Source organism: Salmo trutta, chromosome 2 (assembly GCF_901001165.1).
Source record: "Salmo trutta chromosome 2, fSalTru1.1, whole genome shotgun sequence".
Taxonomy (NCBI): Eukaryota; Metazoa; Chordata; class Actinopteri; order Salmoniformes; family Salmonidae; genus Salmo; species Salmo trutta.
Genome location: NC_042958.1, coordinates 50,770,284 through 50,788,844, shown reverse-complemented (window position 1 = coordinate 50,788,844; position 18,561 = coordinate 50,770,284).

Sequence of the window (18,561 nt, the reverse complement as noted above, 5' to 3'; positions counted from 1 at the left end):
AAATTGGATTTCCATTGATTATTTATGTGTGATTTTGTTGTCAGCACATTCAACTATGTAAAGAAAAAAGTATTTAATAAGATTATTTATTTCATTCAGATCTAGGATGTGTTGTTTAAGTGTTCCCTTTATTTTTTTGAGCAGTATATTTTCATTACTCAAAGCTTCTTTATCGGTTCGTAATGTGTAATAGTAACATCTGCTGGTTAGCAATAAATATGTGATTATGAGATAGACTTCTTTTTTTTTCTGAGTTTCCATAAAAACTCTGTGGCTCAGAGGTAAGTAGTTGGCGTTAGTAACCTAAAATCAGTTGGAATACCAGGTTCTCATCTTACATCATGCTTCTCTTTTTTGCCTTCAAATGGACTATTTTTCAAAAACAGAACCTATGGCATTATTTAGGGTGCTTAAGACAGAAGCTTATACTATACTAAATAAAACAAATTATTTGAACAACAGTGCATAAAGTGTGGTTTCACATAAAATATATTTTCAAACGTTGTGCCTTCAACGGGATTCAACCTCATACCCTCACATCCCTGAATGATCCATAGTTCCCTACCTCACCTACTGAGCAAACAGTCAGGTGGAACTATATTTACAAAATGCTAACTATATGCAGTATATCTAGATGTTTGAAAGCAGCTTGGAATCAAAGAATGCACCAGAACACGGCAAAATCAGTGGGTTCTCACCTTTTTGCAACTCATGGTTTGAAAAAACACGTTACCAAACAAAGCTTAGGACATCATTGATGACTTACGTTTGATAAAGTGATACATGTATCGGCACACTGCTTCAAAGTTAGCTGCGTGGCGATTTCAACAAATGCCTCGGAGCTCTGATGTAAAACGTAACATCACTAGTTAGTGGTTCTCAATTCTCTCCTCAGGACCCCCAGCAGTTCCAGAGGGAGCTCACTTGATTCAACTTGTCAATTAATACAATAATAACACCTGTGGATTAACAATATAATATGGCTGACCAGAAAAAAAACCTGCATGTCTCTTCAAAAGGATCTACAAAGAGGCTTTCAGATTGAGAAAGGCTCTTTATAGATCCATTCTCATTAAGGTTCAATAAAGAACCATAAAAAGTCTTCTTTATAGCCTCAAAAATGGTTGTAACCATAGCAGAACCCCTTTTTGTTGCTATATAGAACCTTTTTGAATGGTTCTTTATAGAACCTTATGAAAGGGTTCTTTATAACACCATACAGGTTCCATTTAGAATTGATCATGGTTCTTCATAGAACCTTCAAAAAGGGTTCTATATAGCACGTAAAAATGGTTCCATTATGGTTACAAGCCAAATAACCCCTATCTGGTACTTTTTAGGACCATTATTTTTTGTGTGTTGAACTCTTTTGGGTTCCATGTAGAACCCTCTGTGGAAAGGGTTCTACATGGAACCCAAAAAGGGTTCTTCAAAGGTCTCTCCTATGGGGACAGCCAAATAACCCTTTTCAGTTCTGGATATCAATTCACATCAAATGTATTTGTCACATGCGCCGAATACAGTGAAATGTTTACTTAAGTCCTTAATCAACAATGCAGTGTTAAGGAAAATAAAATAAAATAAAAATAACAAATATTTAAGAAATAACAATAAAGTAAAAGGAGCGAGCCTATATACAAGGATATATCACAATACACATACAGTAGCAGTACAGTACAGTATCACCATTTTTTTAAGAGTGTAGATACTGTGCAGACATGGAATGCAAAGCATTCAAACTTGAGCAACCTTAGACATTTGGGGTTAAACACTTGCTGTGTTTATATGTCTATAAATCAATTTCTTCCAAGTGCCTTTAATTCTTCTTCATATTAATTATTAAGGATTTGTGTGAATTAATTGGTGAGCCTTTGTAAGCCACCTCACCTCACCAAATGCAAATTGCTTATTGAGGCGAAGTAATTAAAAAAGAATCCACACCCCATGAGCTCCATCAATTATCTAAAGGACCTATTTAAAGTCTATGACAATAGGTTAGGGAGACAGACATACTCTCTCTCTCACACACACACAGACAGACACACACACACACACACACACACACACACACACGCATATGTGCAAGCACACATGGATGCACACGTGACAGTGTGTGAGTAACTGTACAGTGCTTGCACATGTATTCACCCCCTTCGCATTTTTCCTATTTTGTTGCCTTAAAACTAGGAATTAAAATATCAAATCAAATGTATTTATATAGCCCTTCTTACATCAGCTGATATCTCAAAGTGCTGTACAGAAACCCAGCCTAAAACCCCAAACAGCAAGCAATGCAGGTGTAGAAGCACGGTGGCTAGGAAAAATTCCCTAGAAAGGCCAAAACCTAGGAAGAAACCTAGAGAGGAACCAGGCTATGAGAGGTGGCCAGTCCTCTTCTGGCTGTGCCGGGTGGAGATTATAACAGAACATGGCCAAGATGTTCAAATGTTCATAAATGACCAGCATGGTCAAATAATAATAATCACAGTAGTTGTCGAGGGTAAAACAGGTCAGCACCTCAAGAGTAAATGTCAGTTGGCTTTTCATAGCCGATCATTGAGAGTATCTCTACCGCTCCTGCTGTCTGTAGAGAGTTGAAAACAGCAGGTCTGGGACAGGTAGCACGTCCGGTGAACAGGTCAGGGTTCCATAGTAGCAGGCAGAACAGTTGAAACTGGAGCAGCAGCACGGCCAGGTGGACTGGGGACAGCAAGGAGTCATCATGCCAGGTAGTCCTGAGGCATGGTCCTAGGGTTCAGGTCCTCCGAGAAAAGAGAGAAAGAGAGAATTAGAGAGAGCATACTTAAATTCACACAGGACACCAGATAAGAGGAGAAATACTCCAGATATAACAGACTAAGCCTAGCCCCCTGACACATAAACTACTGCAGCATAAATACTGGAGGCTGAGACAGGAGGGGTCAGGAGACACTGTGGCCCCATCCGATGATACCTCCGGACAGGGCCAAACAGGGAGGATATAACCCCACCAACTTTGCCAAAGCACAGCCCCCACACCACTAGAGGGATATTTTCAGCCACCAACTTACCATCCTGAGACAATGCCGAGTATAGCCCACAAAGATCTCCGCCATGGCACAACCCAAGGGGGGGCGCCAACCCAGACAGGAAGACCACGTCAGTGACTCAACCCACTCAAGTGACGCATGCCTCCTAGCGACAGCATGGAAGAGCATCAGTAAGCCAGTGACTCAACCCCTGTAATAGGGTTAGAGGCAGAGAATGAGTAGGCAGACCATTCCATAAAAATTGAGCTCTATAGGAGAAAGCCCTGCCTCCAGCTGTTTGCTTAGAAATTCTAGGGACAATTAGGAGGCCTGCGTCTTGCAACCGTAGTGTACATGTAGGTATGTATGGCAGGACCAAATCGGAAAGATAGGTAGGAGCAAGCCCATGTAATGCTTTGTAGGTTAGCAGTAAAACCTTGAAATCAGCCCTTGCCTTAACAGGAAGCCATTGTAGGGAGGCTAGCACTGGAGTAATATGATAAAATATGTTGGTTCTAGTCAGGATTCTAGCAGCCGTATTTAGCACTAACTGAAGTTTATTTAGTGCTTTATCCGGGTAGCCGGAAAGTAGAGCATTGCAGTAGTCCAACCTAGAAGTAACAAAAGCATGGATTAATTTTTCTGCATCATTTTTGGACAGAAAGTTGCTGATTTTCGCAATGTTACGTAGATGGAAAAAAGCTGTCCTTGAAAGAGTCTTGATATATTCTTCAAAAGAGAGATCAGGGTCCAGAGTAACGCCGAGGTCCTTCACAGTTTTATTTGAGACGACTGTACAACCATAAAGATTAATTATCAGATTCAACAGAAGATCTCTTTGTTTCTTGGGACCTAGTACAAGCATCTCTGTTTTGTCCGAGTTTAAAAGTAGAAAGTTTGCAGCCATCCACTTTCTGAAGCCTGTGTCTGAAACACAGGCTTCTAGCGAGGGCAATTTTGGGGCTTCACCATGTTTCATTGAAATGTACAGCTGTGTGTCATCCGCATAGCAGTGAAATTTAACATTACGTTTTCGAATCACATCCCCAAGAGGTAAAATATATAGTGAAAACAATAGTGGTCCTAAAACGGAACCTTGACGAACACCGGAATTTACAGTTGATTTGTCAGAGGACAAACCATTCACAGAGACAAACTGATATCTTTCTGACAGATAAGATCTAAACCAGGCCAGAACTTGTCCATGTAGACCAATTTGGGTTTCCAATCTCTCCAAAAGAATGTGGTGATCGATGGTATCTAAAGCAGCACTAAGGTGTAGGAGCACGAGTACAGTTGCAGAGCCTCGGTCTGATGCCATTAAAAGGTCCTTTACCACCTTCACAACTACAGTCTCAGTGCTATGATGGGGTCTAAAACCAGACTGAAGCATTTTGTATACATTGTTTGTCTTCAGGAAGGCAGTGAGTTGCTGCGCAACAGCTTTTTCAAAACTTTTTGAGAGGAATGGAAGATTCGATATAGGCCGATAGTTTGTTATATTTTCTGGGTCAAGGATTGGCTTTTTCAAGAGAGGCTTTATTACTGCCACTTTTAGTGAGTTTGGTACACATCCGGTGGATAGAGAGCCGTTTATTATGTTCAACATAGGAGGGCCAAGCACAGGAAGCAGCTCTTTCAGTAGTTTAGTTGGAATAGGGTCCAGTATGCAGCTTGAAGGTTTAGAGGCCATGATTATTTTCATCATTGTGTCGAGAGATATAGTACTAAAACACTTTAGTGTCTCCCTTGATCCTAGGTCCTGGCAGAGTTGTGCAGACTCAGGACAACGGAGCATTGGAGGAATATGCAGAAATTTCGGATTGTTCTTATTTTCCTCAATTAAGTTGGAAAATAGGATGATCGAGCAGCAGTGAGGGCTCTTCGATACTGCACGGTACTGTCTTTCCAAGCTAGTCGGAAGACTTCCAGTTTGGTGTGGCGCCATTTACGTTCCAATTTTCTGGAAGCTTGCTTCAGAGCTCGTGTATTTTCTGTATAGCAGGGGAGCTAGTTTCTTATGACAAATGTTTTTAGTTTTTAGGGGTGCAACTGCACTAGGGTATTGCGCAAGGTTAAATTGAGTTCCTCAGTTAGGTGGTTAACTGATTTTTGTCCTCTGGCGTCCTTAGGTAGGCAGAGGGAGTCTGGAAGAGCATCAAGGAATCTTTGGGTTGTCTGAGAATTTATAGCATGACTTTTGATGCTCCTTGGTTGGGGTCTGAGCAGATTATTTGTTGCGATTGCAAACGTAATAAAATGGTGGTCCGATAGTCCATTATGAGGAAAAACATTAAGATCCACAACATTTATTCCATGGGACAAAACTAGGTCCAGAGTATGACTGTGGCAGTGAGTAGGTCCAGAGACATGTTGGACAAAACCCACTGAGTCGATGATGGCTCCGAAAGCCTTTTGGAGTGGGTCTGTGGACTTTTTCATGTGAATATTAAAGTCACCAAAAATTTGAATAGTATCTGCTATGACTACAATGTCCGATAGGAATTCAGGGAACTCAGTGAGGAACGCTGTATATGGCCCAGGAGGCCTGTAAACAGTAGCTATAAAAAGTGATTGATTAGGCTGCATAGATTTCATGACTAGAAGCTCAAAAGACGAAAACGTAGTTTTTGTTTTTTTGTAAATTGAAATTTGCTATTGTAAATGTTAGCAACACCTCCGCCTTAGCGGGATGCACGGGGGATATGGTCACTAGTGTAACCAGGAGGTGAGGCCTCATTTAACATAGTAAATTCATCAGGCTTAAGCCATGTTTCAGTCAGGCTAATCACATCAAGATTATGATCAGTGATTAGTTCATTGACTATAACTTCCTTTGAAGTGAGGGATCAAACATTAAGTAGCCCTATTTTGAGATGTGAGGTATCACAATCTCTTTCAATAATGGCAGGAATGGAGGAGGTCTTTACTCTAGTGAGATTGCTAAGGCGAACACCGCCATGTTTAGTTTTGCCCAACCTAGGTCGAGGCACAGACACGGTCTCAATGGGGATAGCTGAGCTGACTACACTGACTGTGCTAGTGGCAGACTCCACTAAGCTGACAGGCTGGCTAACAGCCTGCTGCCTGGCCTGCACCCTATTTCATTGTGGAGCTAGGGGAGTTAGAGCCCTGTCTATGTTCGTAGATAAGATGAGATCACCCCTCCAGCTAGGATGGAGTCCATCACTCCTCAACAGGCCAGGCTTGGTCCTGTTTGTGGGTGAGTCCCAGAAAGAGGGCCAATTGTCTACAAATTCTATCTTTTGGGAGGGGCAGAAAACAGTTTTCAACCAGCGACTGAGTTGTGAGACTCTGCTGTAGAGCTCATCACTCCCCTTAACTGGGAGGGGGCCAGAGACAATTACTCGATGCCGACACAGTTGATTTACACGCTGAAGCTATGTTGCTCTTGGTGACCTCTGACTGTTTCATCCTAACATCGTTGGTGCCAACGTTGGTGCCAACGTGGATAACAATATTAGCCAGCACCATCCTCAGATTAGCCTTAACTTCGGTAGCCCTGCCCCTGGTAAACAGTGTATAATCGATGGATGATTCATTTTAAGTTTAATACTGCGGGTAATGGAGTTGCCAATGACTAGGGTTTTCAATTTGTCAGAGCTAATGGTGGGAAGCTTCGGCGTCTCAGACCCCGTAACGGGAGGAGTAGAGACCAGAGAAGGCTCGGCCTCTGACTCCAACTCGCTGCTTAATGGGGAGAACCGGTTGAAAGTTTCTGTCGGCTGAATGAGCGACACCGGTTGAGCATTCCTACAGCATTTCCCTCCAGAAGCCATGAGAAAGTTGTCCGGCTTCGGGGACCATGCGAGGGGATTTATACTAACGTTACTATCTGTACTTACTGGTGGCACAGACGCTGTTTCATCCTTTCCTACACTGAAATTACCCTTGCCTAACGATTGCGTCTGAAGCTGGGCTTGCAGCACAGCTATCCTCGCTGTATTATGAGTACAATGACTGCAATTAGAAGGCGTCATGTTAATGTTACTACTTAGCTTCGGCTGTTGGAAGTCCTGACGAACCATGTCCAGATAGAACGTTCGGAGTGAAATAGTTGAACGAAAAAAAGTTGAGTGAGGGAAAAACTAAAAATATAAACGGTAATTAAAAAGTAAAAACCGTAAAGTTGTCAGGTAGCAAAGTAAGGTTGGCAGCAAAACGCACAACAGCACGTAAACAAGTCTGCAAGTTGTGACCGGAAATGACGCTCAGGGATTCGACAAGACTCAATTTTTGGGGGTTTGTATCATTTGATTTACACAACATGCCTACCATTTTGAAGATACAAAATATTTTTTCTTGTGAAACAAACAGGAAATAAGACAAAACAACAGAAAACTTGAGTGTGCTTAACTATTCACCCCCCAAAGTCAATACTTTGTAGAGCCACCTTTTGCAGCAATTACAGCTGTACGTCTCTTAGGATATGTCTCTATAAGCTTGGCACATCTAGCCACTGGGATTTTTGTCCATTCTTCAAGGCAAAACTGCTCCAGCTTCTTCAAGTTGGATGGGTTCCTGGTGGTTTACAGCAATCTTTGTCATACCACAGATTCTCAATTGGATTGAGGTCTGGGCTTTGACTAGGCCATTCCAAAACATTTAAATGTTTCCCCTTAAACCACTTGAGTGTTGCTTTAGCAGTATTCTTAGGGTCATTGTCCTGCTGGAAGGTGAACCTCCGTGCCAGTCTCAAATCTCTGGAAGACTGAAACAGGTTCCCCTCAGGAATTTCCCTGTATTTAGCGCCATCCATCATTCCTTCAATTCTGACCAGTTTCCCAGTACCGCCGATGAAAAACATCCCCACAGCAAAGCATGATGGTATTCTCGGGGTGATGTGAGGTCTTGGGTTTGTGCCAGACATAACGTTTTCCTTGATGGCCAAAAAGCTAAATTTTAGTCTCATCTGACCATAGTACCTTCTTCCATATGTTTGGGGAGTCTCCCACATGCCTTTTGGCGAACACCAAACGTGTTTGCATATTTTCTTCTTTAAGCAATGGCTTTTTTATGGCCACTCTGCAATAAAGCTCAGCTCTGTGGAGTGTACGGCTTAAAGTGGTCCTATGGACAGATACTCCAATCTCCGCTGTGGAGCTTTGCAGCTTCTTCAAGGTTATCTTTGGTCTCTTTGTTGCCTCTTTTTGAGAATTCTCTCAACTTAAAAGTAAAATTACAAGGTTTAAAAAGACATTTCTTCCGTTTAGTGCCTAATGAACATGACCCAGGACAAGCATCATGAACCCACTATGAGGCGTCACCTATGGACTCTGTGCCATTAGCATAAACCTGCTATAGTTCCTGAGCATTATCATTAAACATTTGAATTTGGTAATGGATATAAATGAAATAGATTTAGGATAAGTTTCACTCTCAGGATCAGAGTTCACCCTTCCATTCACCAAGGCATGCTGAGAATAGTCTCACATAGTACAGAACTTCTTTACCCAAGTCATCATTAGCATAACAACAATCAAAACAATCAATCCATAATGCATTAATTGCTCCACTCATATAGTTAACATACTAAAACTTACTCAAATCATACTAAAACTTACTCAAATCAATCAGTCAATTTTAAAAATCATTCAGTTTCCAAATCATAATTCAAAACCCAATTAATTATCCAACCAAAAGTTTGAATGACATAGAACCAATGTGAATCAACCCCCTCTTTTACGCTACTGCTACTCTCTGTTCATGATTTATATGCATAGTCACTTTAACCATATCTACATGTACATACTACCTCAATCGCCTGACTAACCGGTGTCTGTATGTAGCCTCGCTACTTTTATAGCCTCGCTACTGTATATAGCCTGTCTTTTTACTCTTGTTTTATTGCTTTACCTACCTATCGTTCACCTAATACCTTTTTTGCACTATTGGTTAGAGCCTGTAAGTAAGCATTTCACTGTAAGGACTACACCTGTTTTATTCGGCGCACGTGACAAATAAACTTTGATTTGATTTGAGCAATCACTCAAAATTAAAAACCTCAATTTAACATACATCAACACTGGCAGAATGTACATCCATATTAACAATATATTCAATTTGTCAGAGCTAATGGTGGGAAGCTTCGGCGTCTCAGACCCCGTAACGGGAGGAGTAGAGACCAGAGAAGGCTCGGCCTCTGACTCCAACTCGCTGCTTAATGGGGAGAACCGGTTGAAAGTTTCTGTCGGCTGAATGAGCGACACCGGTTGAGCATTCCTACAGCATTTCCCTCCAGAAGCCATGAGAAAGTTGTCCGGCTGACTTGCTTAGTTAAATAAAGGTTAAATTTATAAAATGTAAAAAAATACTTACTCCATGCGGACTTCTGTTGCACTCCTGAGCGAAAAGCATTTGATAACTTCAACTGGATCCTATACATCGGTTGCTGGCTCAGACTCAGGTCTCTCGATAGAAGTGGTGCAGGACAGGGCCGTAGTGATTGCCATTTCTTCAGCCGGTTAAAGGGGGTTTTGAGGTCCACACCCTGTTTGGTCAAATTATCCCTTTAATGCATCTAGATACCATCTCCACCATAACCTTGGAGAGGACAAATCAGAACAACAATTCAGTTCAGTTCATTTCTGATCCAGGAAATCCTGAAATTATTACTTATACCAATATTCTTAATGCAAAAAAAAGAAGTAAAATAGTATATCAGCACATTCTGTTGAAACAGTGTTTCAAATTAGCTTAAACCCTTATCACACTGTCAACCTCATCGCACAGTCACAGGATCTGGAAATTATCCCGATCATCTAGCAGACCCAATCTGTTGAGAATGCAAATCTAGACACACATACAATTTCTCATTCATTTTTTTTCCCATGTCTTCACAGAATCAATAGACAACGTAGGAAATCTTAGGTACTCACATGAATGAATCATTCCATGTGCGTTTCCAACAACTCTTCACACACTCCCAGCGGAACCCAAAAACTTTAGTTTCTCGGACGCTGCCCTATGGGAATAATGCTCAATGGTTCTCTAGTCTTCCATATATTATAGAACTAAATAGCACTAAATAATACCACCCCGGGATATTCTATGATGGGCAGTGTTGCAAGGAACCCCAAGGTAACGCTACATATCTTATCCAAATGTAAGATAAACACTTATTTCTGCCCTCACACTCTCATTCACACATTCACAGAAAACACAAACAGAAAACAGAGGGGAATGAGACAGACAAGGAAAACCGGTTAGCGCTGTTTTTAGATTTCAAAACCCTGTCTATATCAGGGAAACCCATACCACTTTCAAAATATTGCCCAATTAGTGGTCCCGCAACGCGGTATTGTATCCACACTGGATTATTGCCTACTACGATTACTATGGTATAGATTATCTTCCATCTATCCAAATGTCAAAACGACCAACAGAGTACCCATGTCTCCTATCTAATTACGTAACACGGTCCCAAGAAATACAACCTTACCTCGTATTTTCTAAGTATCAGGAATAACAAAACTTACAATAACACCTAACAATAGTAACCCAGGTCATACCTGTTTATCTAATTTAACAAAACATTTAATCAATTACATACATGTTAAAATGTGAACTTCAAGTCAGATGCCCTATAGTCCCTCATTCAACGAGTTTCACCGAGCCGAGTTTTCTTGCCAGATTACCGGGCTCTAGTCCTTCACTCGACATTAACCTCACCAGTCCCTACTGTCAATACCACGGATCAGACTTTTGGTTGCCCGCAACTGGCTAATTAACAATTATGCCCAAGGATACCTCACTTAAGAACACGGACATGGACACGTATGATCCATTGGTAGTTTGTTGTAACCAAGTATTGGTGCTAACATTGTGTATTGGTGCTAACCGTGTGTTATTGGATGCTAGCATACTAGTTAGCTACGGCGTCATAGGACACGGTGCACTGGGTGGGTTTCACGGAAGAATACTGTACCAAGTTATCTAGCTGAATAAACTAAGTTTGAGCCTATTCCTGGAAACATTGAACCACTGTAGTTTACATAAATTATATTTCTAAGGTGGAAGTTGGAAAAGTTATATGAGTGTTTCAGTGAATGGTTAGTGAGGGAGGCCCTGCGCTCTCGATTCCCCAGTTGTTTAGTTAATTTTCATTCCAATCTCCTTTGCATTAGCGTAGCCTCTCATGTAGCCTCTCAACTATGTGTCTGTCTATCCCTGTTCTCTCCTCTCTGCACAGGCCACACAAACGCCTCACACCGCGTGGCCGCTGCCACTCTAACGTGGTGGTCCCAGCGCGCATGACCCACGTGGAGTTCCAGGTCTCCGGCAGCCTCTGGAACTGCCGGTCTGCGGCCAACAAGGCAGACTTCATCTCAGCCTATGCTACCCTCCAGTCCCTCGACTTCTTGGCGCTGACGGAAACATGGATTACCACAGAAAACACTGCTACTCCTACTGCTCTCTCCTCATTTGACCACGTGTTCTCGCATACCCAGAGAGCATCTGGTCAGCGGGGTGGTGGCACTGGAATCCTCATCTCTCCCAAGTGGACATTCTCTCTATCTCCCCTGACCCATCTGTCTATCTCCTCCTTTGAATTCCATGCTGTCACAGTCACTAGCCCATTCAAGCTTAACATCCTTATCATTTATCGCCCTCCAGGTTCCCTTGGAGAGTTCATCAATGAGCTTGAAGCGTTGATAAGATCATTTCCTAATGATGGCTCACCCCTCACAGTTCTGGGTGACTTTAACCTGTTAGGGCTAGGGGGCAGTATTTACACGGCCGGATAAAAACGTACCCGATTTAATCTGGTTACTACTCCTGCCCAGTAACTAGAATATGCATATAATTATTGGCTTTGGATAGAAAACACCCTAAAGTTTCTAAAACTGTTTGAATGGTGTCTGTGAGTATAGCAGAACTCATATGGCAGGCAAAAACCTGAGAAGATTCCTTACAGGAAGTGCCCTCTCTGACAAGTTCTTGTTCTTCTTGACTCTGTTTATTGAAGACTGAGGATCTTTGCTGTAAAGTGACACTTCCTACGGCTCCCATAGGCTCTCAGAACCCGGGATAAAGCTGAATGATATCGAGGCAGCCCCAGGCTGAAACACATTAGCGCGTTTGGATAGTGGCCGATCAGAGGGCCATCAGACTAAGGCTCGTGCACGAGGGGATCCCATGCTTTTACTTTCTCTCTCGTTGAATGTAAACAGGCTTTGCCGGTCGGAATATTATCGCTTTTTTTACGAGAAAAATGGCATAAAAATTGATTTTAAACAGCAGTTGACATGCTTCGAAGTACGGTAATGGAATATTTCTAATTTTTTTGTCACGAAATGCGCCGTGCTCGTAACCCTCATTTACCCTTTCGGATAGTGTCTTGAACGCACGAACAAAACGCCGCTATTTGGATATAACAATGGATTATTTGGGACCAAACCAACATTTGTTATTGAAGTAGAAGTCCTGGGAGTGCATTCTGACGAAGACAGCAAACGTAATAACATTTTTCTTATAGTAAATCTGACTTTGGTGAATGCTAAACTTGCTGGGTGTCTAAATAGCTAGCCCTGTGATGCCGGGCTATCTACTTAGAATATTGCAAAATGTGCTTTCACCGAAAAGCTATTTTAAAATTGGACACATCGAGTGCATAGAGGAGTTCTGTATCTATAATTCTTAAAATAATTATGTTTTTTGTGAACGTTTATCGTGAGTAATTTAGTAAATTCACCGGAAGTGTTCGGTGGGAATGCTAGTCACATGCTAGTCACCTGCTAATGTAAAAAGCTGGTTTTTGATTTAATATGAACTTGATTGAACAGACATGCATGTATTGTATAACATAATGTCCTAAGATTGTCATCTGATGAAGATCATCAAAGGTTAGTGCTGCATTTAGCTGTGGTTTGGGTTTATGTGACATTATGTGCCAGCTTGAAAAATGGGTGTCTGATTATTTCTGGCTGGGTACTCTGCTGACATAATCTAATGTTTTGCTTTCGTTGTAAAGCCTTTTTGAAATCGGACAGTGTGGTTAGATTAACGAGAGTCTTGTCTTTAAAATGCTGTAAAATAGTCATATGTTTGAGAAATTAAAGTAATAGCATTTCTAAGGTATTTGAATAACGCGCCACGGGATTCAACTGGCTGTTGAGTAGGTGGGCGTCCCACCTAGCCCAGAGAGGTTAACCTCCCTACGTCTACCTTTGACTAAATTCTCTCTGCCTCCTTCTTTCCACTCCTCTCCTCTTTTGACCTCACCCTCTCATCGTCCCCCCTACTCACAAGGCAGGCAATACGCTTGACCTCATCTTTACTAGATGCTGTTCTTCTACTAATCTCACTGCAACTCCCCTCCAAGTCTCCGACCACTACCTTGCATCCTTTTCCCTCTAGCTCTCCTCCAACACTACTCACTCTGCCCCTACTCAGATGGTATTGAGCCGTCGCAACCTTCGCTCTCTTTCTCCTGCTACTCTCTCTTCTTCCATCCTATCATCTCTTCCCTCTGCTCAATCCTTCTCCAACCAATCTCCTGATTCTGCCTCCTCAACCCTCCTCTTCTCCCTTTCTGCATCCTTTGACTCTCTTTGTCCCCTATCCTCCCGGCCGGCTCGGTCCTCCCCTCCTGCTCCGTGGCTTGACGACTCATTGCGAGCTCACAGAACAGGACTCCGGGCAGCCGAGCGGAAATGGAGGAAAACTAGCCTCCTTGCGGACCTGGCATCTTTTCACTCCCTCCTCTCTACATTTTCTTCCTCTGTTTCTGCTGCTAAAGCCACTTTCTACAACTCTAAATTCCAAGCATCTGCTTCTAACCCTAGGAAGCTCTTTGCCACCTTCTCCTCCCTCCTGAATCCTCCTCCCCCTCCTCCCTCTCTGCGGATGACTTCGTCAACCATTTTGAAAAGAAGGTTGACGACATTCGATTCTCGTTTGTTAAGTCAAACGACACCGCTGGTCCTGCTCACGTTGCCCTACCCTATGCTTTGACCTCTTTCTCCCCTCTCTCTCCAGGTGAAATCTTGCGACTTGTGACGGCCGGCCGCCCAACAACCTGCCCGCTTGACCCTATCCCCTCCTCTCTTCTCCAGACCATTTCCGGAGACCTTCTCCCCTACCTCACCTCGCTCATCAACTCATCCTTGACCGCAGGCTACGTCCCTTCCGTCTTCAAGAGAGCGAGAGTTGCACCCCTTCTCAAAAAACCTACACTCGATCCCTCTGATGTCAACAACTACAAACCAGTATCCCTTCTTTCTTTTTTCTCCAAAACTCTTGAGCTTGCCATCCTTGGCCAGCTCTCTTGCTATCTCTCTCAGAATGACCTTCTTGATCCAAATCAGTCAGGTTTCAAGACTGGTCATTCAACTGAGACTGCTCTTCTCTGTGTCATGGAGGCTCTCCGCACTGCTAAAGCTAACTCTCTCTCCTCTGCTCTCATCCTTCTAGACCTATCTGCTGCCTTTGATACTGTGAACCATCAGATCCTCCTCTCCACCCTCTCCGAGTTGGGCATCTCCAGCGCGGCTCACTCTTGGATTGCGTCCTACCTGACAGATCGCTCCTACCAGGTGGCTTGGCGAGAATCCGTCTCCGCGCCATATGCTCTCACCACTGGTGTCCCCCAGGGCTCAGGTCTAGGCCCTCTCCTATTCTCGCTATACACCAAGTCACTTGGCTCTGTCATATCCTCACATGGTCTCTCCTATCAATGCTACGCAGACGACACACAATTAATCTTATCATTCCCCCCTTCTGATAAGCAGGTGGTGAATCACATCTTTGCATGTCTTGCAGACATATCAGTGTGGATGACGGATCACCACCTCAAGCTGAATCTCGGCAAGACGGAGCTGCTCTTCCTCCCGGGGAAGGACTGCCCGTTCCATGATCTCGCCATCACGGTTGACAACTCCATTGGTTGACCCGATCCTGTAGGTTCATGCTCTACAACATTCGCAGAGTACGACCCTGCCTTACACAGGAAGCGGCACAGGTCCTAATCCAGGCACTTGTCATATCCTGTCTGGATTACTGCAACTCGCTGCTGGCGGGGCTCCCTGCCTATTAAACCCCTACAACTCATCCAGAACGCCGCAGCCCGTCTGGTGTTCAACCTTCCCAAGTTCTCTCACATCACCCTGCTCCTCCACACACTCCACTGGCTTCCAGTTGAAGCTTGCATCTGCTACAAGACCATGTTGCTTGCCTACGGAGCTGTGAGGGGAACGGCACCTCCGTACCTTCAGGCTCTGATCAGTCCCTACACCCAAAGAAGGGCACTGCGCTCATCCACCTCTGGCCTGCTCGCCTCCCTACCTCTGCGGAAGCACAGTTCCCGCTCAGCCCAGTCAAAACTGTTCGCTGCTCTGGCACCCCAATGGTGGAACAAGCTCCCTCACGACGCCAGGACAGCGGAGTCAATCACCACCTTCCGGATACACCTGAAACCCCACCTCTTTAAGGAATACCTGGGATAGGATAAGTAATCCTTCTAACCCCCCCCCCCCCAAAAAAAAGATATAGATGTACTATTGTAAAGTGGTTGTTCCACTGGATATCATAAGGTGAATGCACCAATTTGTAAGTCGCTCTGGATGAGAGCATCTGCTAAATGACGTAAATGTAAAATGTTATAAACTCATCTCAGTCCTGCTAGCTACCTCAGCTGTGGCCCTCTTAAGGAAGATCTTGCTCTGAGTGCTTTTAGTTTTTACATTATTTTTTATTCATAATTTCAGCACTTATTGATAGATTGTCCACGCCTACCTCTCTCAGTACTACATTCAAGATCTGGTATCCTCCAGTGCCCGCTACCTCTCAGATCATAGGCGGGTCCAGCTGCTCAATAATAAGCATGGTTTACCCTGAGATCCCAATATCTGAATCCCTGTGCACAGTTTACCCAGATCTTCAGGAGCGGTCAACAGGTGAAGTTGCAGACCAGCTCCTCGTCGTCAAAAATGTCATGGAAATTAAGTACTCAGAGAGATTTGGTCATTTCTTCAAACAATCATCTTTATTTAATATTGGTTGATTATTGCAATAATGAGGCTGGTCAACCCCCACTCTTGAGAGTTGGACTGAGTAACATAACCTATACACAAAAGCAGAGTACTATATATAGCTGACACTAACAATACTCAGTCATGGTTGGTTCAACCCTCCTCATGCAGACCAAGGAGCATCATAAGCCACTCTGGGTTCATCCTGTCGTTATTTGCACAGGGGTTGTTGTTTAACACCAATCTGGCTTAGTTTCCCAGATGCAAGGATGATTTTGAGACAATAAGGGATTGTTCTACTCCTAAGCTATCTCTAGTAAAACACAATATTTTCTCTGTAATGTGGTCTTTAACCCATTTGTCAGCTCAAGCCATCTCCAGTGACCATACACCCAGATTAGCTGCAGGGAACTAAAGTGGAGCCCATGAAAACACAGACACTAACAGGACAGAAATGTATTATAATAATAAGTAAAATATTAATTGTCAACCATTAATATCAAATAAACAAGGTAAATATGTAATTTGTCTATCACACCTCATGGCTTGGTTTTGGCTCTGGCATACACTGTCAACTGTGGGACCTTATACAGACAGGTGAGCTGTCTTTCTAAATCATGTCCAGTCAATTGAATTTACCACAGGTGGACTACAATCAATTTGTAGACATGGCTCAAGAATGATCAATGGAAACAGGATGCACCTGAGCTCAATTTAGAGTCCCATAGCAAATTGCCTGAATACTTATATAAATAAGGCATTCCTGTTTTAGTGGCTATGCCCCTTTTTTCTCAATTTCTGCCTGAATGACGTGCCCAAAGTGAACCGCATGATGCTCTAGCCCTGAAGCCTGGATATGCATATAATTGGTACCATTAAAAAGAAAATACTTTGAAGTTTGTAGAAATGTTAAAATAATGTAGGAGACTATAACACAATAGATAGTTTAGGAGAAAATCCAAAGAAAAACCAACCAGAATTTTTTGGGGGAGAGAGACCATCCTCTTACAATGGCAAGTATGAGGTCATACTGAAAATTAGCTCCCTGGATGCAATTCCTGTGGCTTCCACGGAGTGTCAGCAGTCTATATTCAAGGTTTCAGGCTTGTAACTTCAAAAACGAATGAGAAATATCAGTTTTAGTGCAAGGACACTGTCTTGGAAATTCGTGTTTGTGCACGCCATGAAGACAGGACGCACCTGCTAAAATCGGTTTCCTATTAAACATACTTCTTTCCGTAAGAAATAGTATAGTTTGATTACATTTTAGGGTATCTGAGGAGTAAATAGAAACATATTTTGACTTGTTGAAACAAAGTTTCCGGGTAGATTGTCGGATTCCTTTCTCTGCAGGTTGAACGAGTGGATTACTCAAATCGATGGCGCTAACTAAACAGACTTTTTGGGATATAAAGAAGGATTTTATCTAACAAAATGATACTACATGTTATAGCTGGAACCCTTTGGATGACAAATCAGAGGAAGATTTTCAAAAAGTAAGTGAATATTTAATCGCTATTTGTGAATTTATGAAACCTGTGTCGGTGGAAAAATATGTTGATATTGTCAAGTGTCAGTATGCAGTGGGTAGGACGGAGTCAGGCGCAGGACACAGAACGGAGTAAAAATGTACTTTACTCGAATAAATCACAAACTAATTCTATACAGGAAAAACAATCCAGCTCGACACAAAAGAGCGACCACTTAACAAAGAACAAACACGCACAAAACCATGTGGGAACCAGAGGGTTAAATAGGGAATAAATTATAACGTAATGGAAACCAGGTGTGTACAATCAAGACAAAACAAATGGACATCGAAAAGTAGATCGGTGGCGGCTAGAAAGCCAGTGATGTCGACCGCCGAACGCCGCCCGAACAAGGAGAGGCACCAACTTCGGCGGAAGTCGTGACAGATAAGGGGCGCCATCCTCAAACAATCGCATGGCATGTTTTCACTGTAATAGCTACTGTAAAGCGGACAGTGCAGTTAGATTAACAATAATTTAAGCTTTCAACCGATATAAGACACTTATATGTACCTAAATGTTTAATATTTGTATGATTATTTATTTGAATTACACGCCCTCCAGTTTCATTGGAAGTTGTCTCGCTAGCGGGACGCCTAGCCCTAAATTAATATCTTAGCTAACTAGCAACCACATTTGAGATCAGAATTTTAAACCGAAATGTAGCGCTTTCTTAGAAATGATATGTGACCCACCGAAATAGTGTTAAACTAGCACTTTTTAAAGTGTTGACAAACTAACACCCCTAGAGTATTGGTTCCCTGAATAACACTTTATTAGAGTTGATGTTCCTACACTTTCTCAGTGTTAGGGAGTAACACATTTAGTGTTACAGTATATATATATATATATATATATATATATATATATATATATATATATATATATATATATTTTGGGGGGGAGGGGGTACGCCCTTTATGTTGATATATTATATGTTTCATAAGGCCTTTAGTTATGGCCTAGTTATCTTAATGTCACGCCCTGGCCATAGAGAGGTTTTTGTTCTCTATTTTGGTTAGGCCAGTGTGT